Here is a 12,249-nt window from a genome sequence, read left to right as displayed (position 1 = left end):
CATGCCCCTAAGGCCACCGTGGTCATTAAACCATGACCCCAAGTGCCATGTCCACAAGTGCCATGTCCACACAGTTCTTGAACACCTGCAGGAATGGGGACTCTGCCACCTCCCTGGGCAGCCTCTTCCAATGCCTGACCGCCCTTTCTGAGAAGAAAGTCTTCCTGATATCCAACCTCAACCTCCTCTGGTGCAACTTGAGGCCATTTCCTCTTGTCCTGTCTTCATTGTTTCTTCCTGCTCAGGCCCTGGCAGCACTCTTGACTAATGCCTCGAAATTGCATTTTCCTTTTGTATAAGCCAGCATGGATCTCCGTACTTTCAGGGCATAACTGGAAGAGTGGCTATGAAGCTAATTCATTTTCTTCATCCACTTTAACTGGTTAGCTGTGCAAGGCAGTGGCTTCTTTCTTCTTCTCCAGCACAATTAGCAGGAACATCTGTTTGCTGGGCAGTAATTGATTCTGACAAAGGAAGCTGATATTTCCCTAACGATCTGTGCTTCTGAGAGAAGATGAAGTATCCCTCCCCTGACAAGCCCAGGCTTTTGGATGAGAAATTATTGTTTTCTTTAATCTCTCTCTGACAGACCCAACAAAGTGCCTAAAATGGGTCCAGCTCTCTGTGCTCTCAATATGTGTAGCAATGACCTCTTGTCCTCGTAGCATCCAGTGTGTCGCTGGGAAGTTTGGTGATAGGAACCGATAAGGGAGGTTAGCCTGGGAGGACTTCAGGCTGTTTGCTGGCCACTCTCAAGCTGCTTTGTCTGCTGCAGCAAGCTGTTGTGTAAAAGTTTGTGATTTGGGGCTTAATCTACAGAGGTAGCTGTCTTTAAAGAGAACTGGCTTCCCAAGCTGCTGCCCAGAGCTCCATACAGAGAGGAAGCTACGTGAGGAATCTGGAAATGTCATGCTGTTGATTGCTAGTTTTCTGTGTCTGGAAACCTTAAGGTCTCTTCCAACCCAGATCATTCAAGGATTCATTGTGAAAGCCTTTTTTGGCAATGGCATGTACAGATGCAGCAGTCTGAGCACAGACTCACAGAACTGTTTTGATTGGGAAAGACCTCTGAGTCCAACCATCAACCTAACACCACCACGGTCATTAGACCATGTCCCAGAGTGCCATGCCCACATGTGTTTTGATGGTGACTCCACCACCTCCCTGGGCAGCCTGTTCCAATGCCTGATCCATGCCAGGTCTGGAGCTTGGAGGGGAACAGAAGCCTTTGTATTGCTGTGTCCAGTTCTGGGCCTCTCAGTTTAAGGAGGACATTGAGACACTTGAAGGTGTCCAGAGAAGGGCAACGAGGCTGGGGAGAGGCCTCGAGCACAGCCCTGTGAGGAGAGGCTGAGGGAGCTGGGGTTGCTTAGCCTGGAGAAGAGGAGGCTCAGGGGAGACCTTATTGCTCTCTACAACTACCTGAAGGGAGGTTGTAGCGAGGAGAGGGTTGGTCTCTTCTCCAAGGCAACCAGCACCAGAACAAGAGGACAGAGTCTCAAGCTGTGCCAGGGGAAGTTTAGGCTGGAGGTGAGGAGAAAGTTCTTCCCAGAAAGAGTGATTGACTATTGGAATGTGCTGCCCAGGGAGGTGGTGGAGTCACCATCCCTGGAGGTGTTCAAGAGGGGATTGGACGTGGCACTTGGTGCCATGGTCTAGTAGTCATGAGGTGTTGGGTGACAGGTTGGACTTGATGACCTTTGAGGTCTTTTCCAACCTTGTTGATTCTATGATTCTATGACTTTTCCAACCAAAACAATTCTATGATTCTACGACAGAGAAACCTCCGAGCTAGTCCCTGCTGGAGAGTGAACAGCACAGAATGCACCAAGCTTTCAGTATTTTCCCTTTGGGCATCTTTACCTCGAATTTAAAAACCATTATTAAGTAATGCTCTCACTTGATTTTATGTTTTGAAGTAATGAAGGCTAATAAAATGGATTTTTCCAGGGCCATTCAGTTTTAAATGTAATAAATCAAGCTGTGGGGAGAGAGAGAGAGATAGTGTGTGTGTGTGCATGTCTGTGTATGCCAACTGCAACTCAAATTAATACCTGGAGTGGTTTACACTATTATAAAATGTGGGTTTATATATATCTATATACTTAAACACACACACACACACACATATATATATATATTTAATGCCAGCTTGATTAATTGCTCCCCTAACTGAACATTCAGCCTGCTACTGTGACAAAATGTTTTGTGGCTTGACTGGGTGATGGATTAGTAGAAAGAGCTGAGTAATTAACTCTGCTGGGAGTCTTATATCAGGCATTGGGGTTCAGACTAAGCCAGGAGGACTTGGTGTTAGAAATGAACCAAATGCCAAGGGTGTGTGTGTGTGTAGAATCATATCTGGTGTAAAATCCACCACACAGCCCACTGGAGTTCCCAAGGGCTCTCCTCCTGCCTTCTGTTTTCACTTGCACGGAGCAAAGGTGAAGGCTGTCAGGCCAGGCTGTTTGAAAGCTTGAATGATTAAGTATTATCATTGTTTGTAGAGTCATTCTTCACATGTTTTCAACATAAAACAGTTTATTAAATGTCTGGCAAACTTTCACCAAGAAATGCCCAGATGTGATTTCTGCTCCTCCCTCCCTGCCCCCTTCCCCCCCACCCCCAATTCCTCACTGTGATTTTCATCCTGAGCACCTCTGCAAGCCAGGGGAGGGAAAGAGAAGAAATCCACCTCACCCACCCCCCAAATAGATAAACACTGATCCCTCCTGAAACCTGCAAAAGCCCAAAGCCATGCAATGAGCTGAAATCATAGAATCATAGAATAGTTTTGGTTGGAAAAGCCCTCTAAGATCATCCAGCCCAACCATCAACCCAACACCCCCATGGCCATTAAACCGTGTCCCCAAGTGCCATGGCCACACATTTGAACACCTCCAGGGATGGGGACTCCACCACCTCCCTGGGCAGCCTCTTCCAATCCCTGACCACTCTTGCAACAAAGAAGTTTTTCCTAATCTCCAACCAAAACCTCCCCTGGCACAGTTTCAGGCTGTTTCCTCTCGTTCCATCACCTGAGAAGAGACCAACCCCCACTCTTCCTAAGTGTCAGATAGCGGATCTCTGCAGGTTGTTCTGTCACCACTGTGGCTTCAGGGCTTCTATGATTCTATGATTCAAGTACAGAGCTGAGTCAGAGGTAGAATACAAAGAATTATAGCATTGTTTCAGCTGGAAAAGACCTCTAAGATCATTGAGTCCAACCACCAACCCAACACCACCATGGCCACTAAACCATGCCCCCAAGTGCCACGTCCACAAGTTGCTTGGACTCCAGGGACGATGACTCCACCACCTCCCTGGGCAGCCTGTTCCAACCCCTGACCAGACTCTGGCTGCTATCACAGAGCCCCAGCCTTGTTTTCTTTTAAAGTTTGGTGGATTCAATGCTGGGAATTTGCTTCCACCCACGCCAGGGGTAAAGGGATTAGCCGCGAAGCCCCGATGGCGGCTCCGCACCCTTCCCAAAGCTCAGGGCAGGCCGGGCTGAGGTTCAGACCTCTGCAAGCTGAAAAGTGTTTAAATGGGAACGTCCATCACTGGGGGTGAATGAAAGCCAGAGTGGCCCTTTTGAAAGGCAGAGGGATGACTTGATCAAAATGCTGCTTTGTCATATCTGTTTCATAAAAATTTGCCCCCTCCGGGCCAATCCGGCCGGGTGTCAATGGTGCCCGCCAAGCGCAGCCTTGTCTCGGGGAGGGCAGCACAAAGCCTGAATTTCACAGCCTTCAAACAGCAGTGAAAAATCACCAGGAACTTTCTCCTCGGCCCTGGGATCTCCCTAGCAACCGCAAGCCAAGCATACTGTAATTCAATTTATGCCTCCAGCTCCTTCAGGAGTCTCTTCTTTAAGATCTGTCACAGTCAACGTGCCTTGGGAAACTATTCTGAGCTCCTGAACCTTTGACCAAGCAGAGAAAGTGAAGGGTTGGTATAAATCTCTGCAGCATGTTTGGGCTGGTTTAATGTTGGCCGTATGGTACATTAAACATTCAGCCCCTAGCCTCCAGCTCCTCGGTGTTGGGTTTGGGTTATTTTATTTTTTTCTTTTCCCCCTTTTCTTTTTATTTTTGGCTTTGGGAACTTCACCCTGCATCTGTCATACTGTCTGCTCTGAAACAGGGGCTACCACCAGCCTCCCTCCCCACCCCCCCAAAAAAAAAAAGGAAGGGGGCACTGGGGGAAATGCCTCCGCTCAGCCAGAAGAATTGCTTTCTGTGGAAATGCAGTGCCATGGCCCTGGGCTCTTTGGGAGCCCTGAGTGTCATGGGAAAGATAAGCAGGAGTGACCTGGCAGGTTTGTGAATGTCTCAATCCTGGGACTTGAAGTGGGTCGAACAAAAGAGGGAAAGCTTAGCAGGAAAACACAAATGATAATGAACTGCTGGCTGTGTTTAAATAAGCCATCCCCAAATAGTTCTGCGGCCAACATTGTCCAGTGGCTTGAGTCAAAGTGGGCTTTGTAGGGTTGTAATTTTCAGGGCTATTTGCTCAGGAGCCCTCTGTGAGCATCTTGAATAATAATGGGGAAAAAAAAAGCCCACCACCCTTACTGATTACTGCTTTAACCATTTTTAACCTGAAATTAGCACTGAGTCCCAGCACGGTGAGGGGCTTGGAAGGGACCTCGGAAGAGCACAAGCCCTACGAGGAGAGGCTGAGGGAGCTGGGGGTGCTTAGCCTGGAGAAGAGGAGGCTCAGGGGAGACCTTATTGTTGTCTACAACTACCTGAAGGGAGGTTGTAGCCAGGAGGGAGTTGGTCTCTTCTCCCAGGCAACCAGCACCAGAACAAGAGGACACAGTCTCAAGCTGTGCCAGGGGAGGTGTAGGCTGGATGTGAGGAGAAAGTTCTTCACAGAGAGAGTCATTAGTCATTGGAATGGGCAGCCCAGGGAAGTGGTGGAGTCACCATCCCTCGAGGTCTTCAAGAGGAGATTGGACATGCCACTTGGTGCCATGGTTTAGTCATGAGGTCTGTGGTGACAGGTTGGACTCGATGATCCTTGAGGTCTCTTCCAACCTTGATGATTCTGTGATTCTGTGATCATCTAATCCAAACCCCCTGCAAGAGCAGGATAACCTGGAGTAAATGACCCAAGAACATGTTCAGGTGGGGTTTGGAATGCCTCCAGAGAAGGAGACTCCACAGCCTTTCTGGGCAGCCTGGTCCAGGGCTGTGCCACCCTCAAAAGAATTTTTTCCTTCTGTTTAGAATCAGAGATTCACAGATTGCATCATGATGGAAGGGAACCTCAAATGTCATCTTGTCCAGCTCCCCTGCATTGAGCAGAGACGTCTCCAACTAGATCAGGTTGCTGCTTACATGGAAGCTCCTGTGTTTCAGTTTGTGCCCACTGCCCATTGTCCTGTCAACAGACACCACTGGGAAGAGGCTGGCCCCATCCTCCTGGCACTTGCACTGTGGATGTTGATCAGCATTGATCAGATCCTCTCTCAGGCTGCTCTCCTCCAGGCTCAGCAGCTTCAGGTCTCTCAGCCTTTCCTCACAGAGATGTTCCAGTCTCTTCAGCATCTTACTTGCTCTCTTCTCAACTCTCTCCAGGAGTTCCTTGTCCTTCCTGAACTAGGGAGCCCAGCACTGGACCCAGCTGAGCTGCAGCTGTGTTGTGAGACATGAAGCAGCAGCTGGCAGAGTACTTGTGTGAAACCTCACCAGTCTGTGCACAGGGAGGGCCTGGTGCTCAGTGCAGGGCTAGGTTTGATCTCAGCAGTCTTTCCTCACAATGCTTACTGTGACCATAGTGATGTCTTCACTCCTGCTCTTTGCTTTGATCTCAGAGACACTTTGTCATGCAGGCTGGGGATGGCATTTGGCCAGGAGGTATCTCCATCTACCCTCAGAGAGCAGCAGCCTGCAGCCTTTTCCAGCACTTGCAGAAGTACTGAGATAAGGACAATCTAAACTCACTAGGTCTGAACCTTTGTTCATGGCTAAGTGGAGACCTGGCCTGGTTTTATGCTGGAAGAACCTGCTTTGATTTTTTCTGGGGGGGTGGGCATTGCTGAAGTGGCTGCTGAAAGGCAGACAAGGCTGCAGAGAACTGACACAGCAATGTGCAAAGCCATGGAAGCCACAGTGGCAGAGCTGGAGCAAATGGCAGGGCAAATGGAATCTGGTTTAGACCCCCATCATTTCTGCTGCTCCCATTTCATTCTGCTTGTGGGCCATGCAGATCACAGAGTCACAGAATCATAGAATGGTTTGAGTTGGGAAAAAAACCTGAGATCATTGAGTCCAACCATCAACCCAACACCACCATGACCATTAAACCATGTCCCAAAGTGCCATGGCCACATTGTTCTTGGACATCTTCAGAGATGGTGACTCCACCACCTCCCTGGGCAGCCTGTCCCAATCCCTGACCACTCTTACAGCAAAAAAATAATTTCTAATACCCAACCTAACCCTCCCCTGGCACAGTTTCAGGCCATTTCCTCTCCTTCTATCATCTGATACTAGGGAGAAGAGACCAATCCCCACCTCACTCCAACCTCCTTTCAGGGAGCTGTAGAGAGCCAGGTCTCCCCCCAGCATTCTCTTCTCCAAGCTGAACAACCCCAGTTTGCTCAGCTGCTCCTCACCAGACTTATTCTCCAGACCCTTCCCCAGCGCTTTGCTGCCCTTCTCTGGACCTGCTCCAGCACCTCAACATCCTTCTTGGAGCAAGGGGCCCAAACCTGAACCAAATCTCAGTGTTAGATCTGAGTCCCAGCCCTTTGCTGTGTTTCTGTGTGCACTGGCTGGGACAAGGGAGGGCTTGGGTGCAATAAGATCCCATCAGAGTTCATCAGGAGCACAGAGCCACTGGTGGAGCACCTCTGGTTCCCACGAGAGCAGGGCTGTCATCCTCCTGTCTCCCTTTGAGAGAGTTCCTCCCTGTGCTGTCACACTGAGAGAGCAGGTGGAGGAAAGCAGCCCTGTTACTAATTAACCAGAGCTCACTGCTGTGCACCAAACTGTGTCGCGGCTGCTCGGAGAGACACCAGCGAAAGGAGCGGTGGGAACACTGGGAAAGGAGCGGTGGGAACATCCCTTTAAGTGTTGGTGTCCCTGCAAGACCAGAGGTTGTGTGTATAAAAGACATGGATAGGTGGAGAAGGACCTGGGAGTGCTGGTGGACAAGTTCACCAGAAGCCAGCCATCCGCCCTCGTGGCCAAGAAGGCCAATGGTATCCTGGGGTGCATTAAGACACACTGGCCAGCAGGTCAAGGAAGGTTCTCCTTCCCCTCTACTCTGCCCTTGTGAGACCACATCTGGAGCACTGGGTCCAGTTCTGGGCTCCCCAGTACAAAAGAGACAGGGAACTGCTGGAGAGAGTCCAGTGGAGGCTGGGAAGATGCTGGGGGGCCTGGAGCAGCTCCATGAGGAAGAAAAGCTGAGAGCCCTGAGGCTGTTGAGCCCGGAGAAGAGCAGCCTGAGAGGGGATCTCTTCAATGCTCAGCAAGAGCTCAAGGGTGGGAGGCAAGAGGATGGGGCTGGGCTCATGTCAGCGGTGCCCAGTGACAGGAGAAGGGGCAGTGGGCACAAACTAGGGCACAGGAGGTGTTGAACTTCATGAATAACTTGTTTGGTGTGAGGGTGCTGGAGCCCTGGGGCAGGCTGCCCTGGGAGGCTGTGGATTCTCCTCTGGAGAACTTCAAAATCCACCTGGACATTGGGTTCCTGTGCAATCTCATCTAGGAGCACCTGCTTTAGCAGGGGGGTTGGACTGGGTAATCTCCAGAGGTCCTTTCCAGCCCTCACCATGCTGTGATCTGTGATTCCCACAGTGATGAAGCGGGTCAGCCCTTGGAAGCTTAAGCTGGGCTCCCATTTAATCTGGATAGTCAATGTCCAGAAGCTGATGGTGCTGGGTACCTCTCCGAGCTGCCTGTCATGAAGACAGCAGAGGGCTGCCAGCAGAGGGATGTCCAGAAGCTGATGGTGCTGGGTACCTCTCCGAGCTGCCTGTCATGAAGACAGCAGAGGGCTGCCAGGCTTTGTCATTCCCATCCCCATCCCACAGCCTGCTCTCTGTGGCTGCTCAGCACCCAGCCAGGACAAGGGGGTGGGGGGGAGAGGGTGATGCTTGGATGCTTCAGATCAAACCCTTGAGGCATTTACAAGGCCAGGGAAACAGGTTCCAATAGCTGCTTTGCACCAGCTGCTGGCTCTACATCAAGAGAAAACAAATAAATAACTAAACTGAAATATCATTTATCTTTCTGTGGGGAGTTTACAGGCCAAGGTTTGAGGGAATTATCTTTCCCTGCATCTCCTGTTCGCTTGGCTGTATAAATACAATACCTGCTTGAGAAAGGAACAAGAGAGCTCCTTTCAGCCTCCCAGCGTTTCCATTCACAGGGAGTTTATCTGACATGGCTCCTGATTAGCTGGGAACTTATCTCAGGCAAGAGGAGGGGCAGAGAGAGGGAGTGCAAGAGCCACCGAGATAAGCACCAAACAAAAGATGCTTGTCTCTGGGTGCTGCCTCAAACCGGGCCAGTCTGTCAGGTACTGAATTTGGGAGCAGCATCTGCATTGTAGAACTGAATCTGGATTTTCAGTTGGAAAAGACCCCCAGGACCATCACATCCAGCCATCAACCCAACGACACCATGGCCCCAAGCGTCATGGCCACAGGTGTCTTGAACACCTCCAGGGATGGGGTCTCCACCACCTCCCTGTTCCAATCCCTGACCACTCTCTCAGGAGAAACATTGTTCCTAATGTCCCTCCTAAACTTTCCCTGGAACGATTTCAGGCCATTTCCTCACCTACTAGGGAGAAGAGACCAACCCCCACCTCAATGAGGTCTCCCCTTAGCCTCCTCTTTTCCAGACTAAGCAACCACAGGTTCCCCAGACCTGTTCTCCAGAGCTTTCACCAGGTTTGATGTCCTCCTCTGGACACACTCCAGCACCTCAAGCTTTGCTTGCAATGAGAGACCCAAAACTGAACCCAGTCTGGCTGACCTGGGAAGTTTGAGGAGACAACTAGACACTTAGAAATCCACCACCCAGAAATCAGAAGAGATCAAATGGCGTGAGGACACAAAGGCTGTGGGTTTTGCCACCAAGGGGAGTTATCCCCCAAATATGAATTCATTCAGAAGTGTTCAGACAAAACTGTGAAGGAAAATTCTTTCCAGAGCTAGTCAACACAAACATGAGGAGAAACTTCCTTCCTGTAAGGGAGCTGGAGCCCTGGAGCAGGCTGCCCAGAGAAGCTGTGGAGTCTCCTCCTCTGGAGACTTTCAAACCACACATAGACGAGGTCCCATGAAACCTGCTCTAGGTGAACCTGCTTTAGCAGAGGGGTTGGACTCCATGACCTCTGGAGGTCCCTTCCAACCCCCACCATTCTGTGATGCTGTGAAATGCCTGAGCTCTGGCCAGCAGCAGCTTCAGGCCAGTGCTGTAGGAGGTGTCATGCTTGCCTGCTTGAGGCTCCTCCTCCCCATCCCTGCTCCTGGCCACCTCTGACGGATACCAGGCAAGTTCTTTGCTCACCATTATTACAGAATCCAAGCTAGAAGCAGAATCTCTCTCACAAGATTGCCTGTGGTTTTGCAATAGAGAAGAAGAATAGCTTCATTTTCCATGCAGTGGAGCATAGTGTTCCCTACTGGCTGGATGCCTGCAAGATAGTTGGGTTTGGGATGCTCTACACTGTGGTGTCCTACATTAATCAGGGACTTCCCTCTGCTGTAGACATGAAGTTATTCCAGAATAGCCCTCAAGGAGTAATTGTTCCCAAAATAACCACCCCTGAGTAACTCCATGTGTGGGCAATGCCATTCCCACTGCCCAGAACCTTCTGCTGGTGGACTAATCTGAAATGCTTCCTTTTCTTACCAAATAAGAGTCTTCACATCCATGTGACTGACTAACCCTTGCTCTCTGAATCCACCTCCCCTTTAACTTGACAGATCCATCCAGTGCAAGGGGGCCCAGTGACAGGCTTGTGTGGTAACAGCTGGCACGTGTTGGTTAGTCATCGTTTCACAAGAATCAATAACCCTTTGCTCACAACTGGCCTCTGCTGGAGCCACTGGAAGGGCTTTGGGAAATCATGGTGGAGTAAGCAGTCTGATTTCCATTGCACAACCAGGATGACTCTGAGGAGCAAACACAATGAGGCATCATTTTCTTAACTGGTCACTGAGCTGAGCTGGGGTTGATTAGCCTGGAGAAGAGGAGGCTCAGGGGAGACCTTCTTGCTGTCTACAACTCCCTGAAGGGAGGTTGTAGCCAGGTGGGGATTGGCCTCTTCTCCCAGGCAACCAGCACCAGAACAAGAGGACAGAGTCTCAAGCTGCACCAGGGGAGGTTTAGGCTGGATGTTAGGAAGAAGCTCTTCACAGAAAGAGAGATTTGCCATTGGAATGTGCTGCCCAGGGAGGTGGTGGAGTCACCATCACTGGAGGTGTTTAGGAAGAGACTGGATGGGGTGCTTGGTGCCATGGTTTAGTTGATTAGATGGTGTTGGATGATAGCTTGGACTCGATGATCTCAAAGGTCTTTTCCAACCTGGTTCATTCTATTCTATTCTATTCTATTCTATTCTATTCTATTCTATTCTATTCTATTCTATTCTATTCTATTCTATTCTATTCTATTCTATTCCATTCCATTCTATCCTATCCTATCCTATCCTATCCCATCCCATTCTATCCTATCCTATCCTATCCTATCCTATCCTATCCTATCCTATCCTATCCTATCCTATCCTATCCTATCCTACTCCATCTTGGGCAAAACCTAAGTGTGGAGGGAGAAGAGTCTGACTTTAAGGTAATGGTGAACATCATGGATTGGTTCCCATCATCCTGAAAGAAATATGGATTAAAGCTTGAGGAGGGCAGATTTAGACTGGAGATGGGGAAGAAATTCTTGACAGTGAAGGTGGGGAGACACTGGAACAGGTTGCCCAGGGAGGTTGGGAATGCCCTCTCCCTGGAAGTGTTCAAGGTTGGATAAGAGCTTGAGCAAACTAGAGTAGTTGAAGGTGTCCCTGCCCATGGCAGGGGGTTGGAACTAGATGGTCTTGAAAGTCCTTTCCAACCCAAAGCATTCTATAAATCTGTGATTCTACACTAGGAACACCAGATCCTCTGAAGGGTCCTCTAGTGCTGCCCAAGACTTAAGATGACAAAAATTCCTTGTCAGTCCTGAGAGTGTTGGCTTATAAACTGGTCATGCAGCTATTCTTACTGGCATCATTACTTTTCACTCCAAGGTGCTGGAGGGGGTCCAGAGAAGGGCAATGAAGCTGGTGAAGGGTCTGGAGAGCAGGGATGGTGGGGAACAGCTGTGGGAACTTTGGTTGCTTTAGCCTGGAGAAAAAGGGGAGACCTTCCTGCTCTCTACAGCTCCCTGAAAGGAGGCTGGAGCCAGGTGAGGGTTGGTCTCTTCTTCCTAGTAACAAGTGACAGGATGAAAGGAAATGGCCTCGAGTTGCCCCAGGGCAGGTTTAGGTTGGACATTAGAAGCAAGTTCTTCACTGAAAGGGTTCTGAAAGACTGGAGCAGGCTGCCCTGTGTGGTACCTGCTCAGCTGCTGTTGAGCTGTGCTTTCTCATCTGGGCCAGAGGAGGGGAGGGAGCTGGCAGGCAGCAGAGGACAGACTGCAGTGATTTGGTGGGAACTCTTCCTTTTTTCCTGTTTGGCAGGAAACAGGATCTGAAAAGCACTTGCTGGAAAGAGGGGGGACGGCCTGATCTCGCCCACCTGCCTAGCAACTTTGGGGAAGGTTTGGGAAGCAACACTAAGCCATTTTCTTTCACCCACAGCCTTTTCCCCTTCTCCCAGGCTGCAGCCTGCATTAAATTTTGTCTCCTTCCCATTTTCTTTCTTCTGTTGCAACCCCAGTGGCGTATCCTGGCACTTTGCAAAGTGAAGTCAGACTTTGGCACCGGCCCTTCAGCTGTGATGAAAGTTACAACAGGGAGGGTGAGTGGAGTTTGATAACAAAAAGCCTCTGCAGGCTTTTTCATCTTTGAACCCCTGGCAGTCCCAATAAAGTCCTGTTTCTGTCTCAACATCAACACTCACAGCTCTGCAAGAAAAGAAGATGGAAGATAAAATAAATAGGAATTACTGCAGCAGATCCATTAGAAGCTTTTCCTTTTACTGGAGTCCAACAAATTGCTTCAAACACATCCCAGAGTGTCTGCACTTGCAGGAATGTAAATACTCTGGAGGACAGATTACACAGGCAC

Source organism: Dryobates pubescens, chromosome 23 (genome assembly GCF_014839835.1).
Source record: "Dryobates pubescens isolate bDryPub1 chromosome 23, bDryPub1.pri, whole genome shotgun sequence".
In the NCBI taxonomy this organism is placed as follows: domain Eukaryota; kingdom Metazoa; phylum Chordata; class Aves; order Piciformes; family Picidae; genus Dryobates; species Dryobates pubescens.
Note: the sequence above shows the minus strand (reverse complement) of the source record.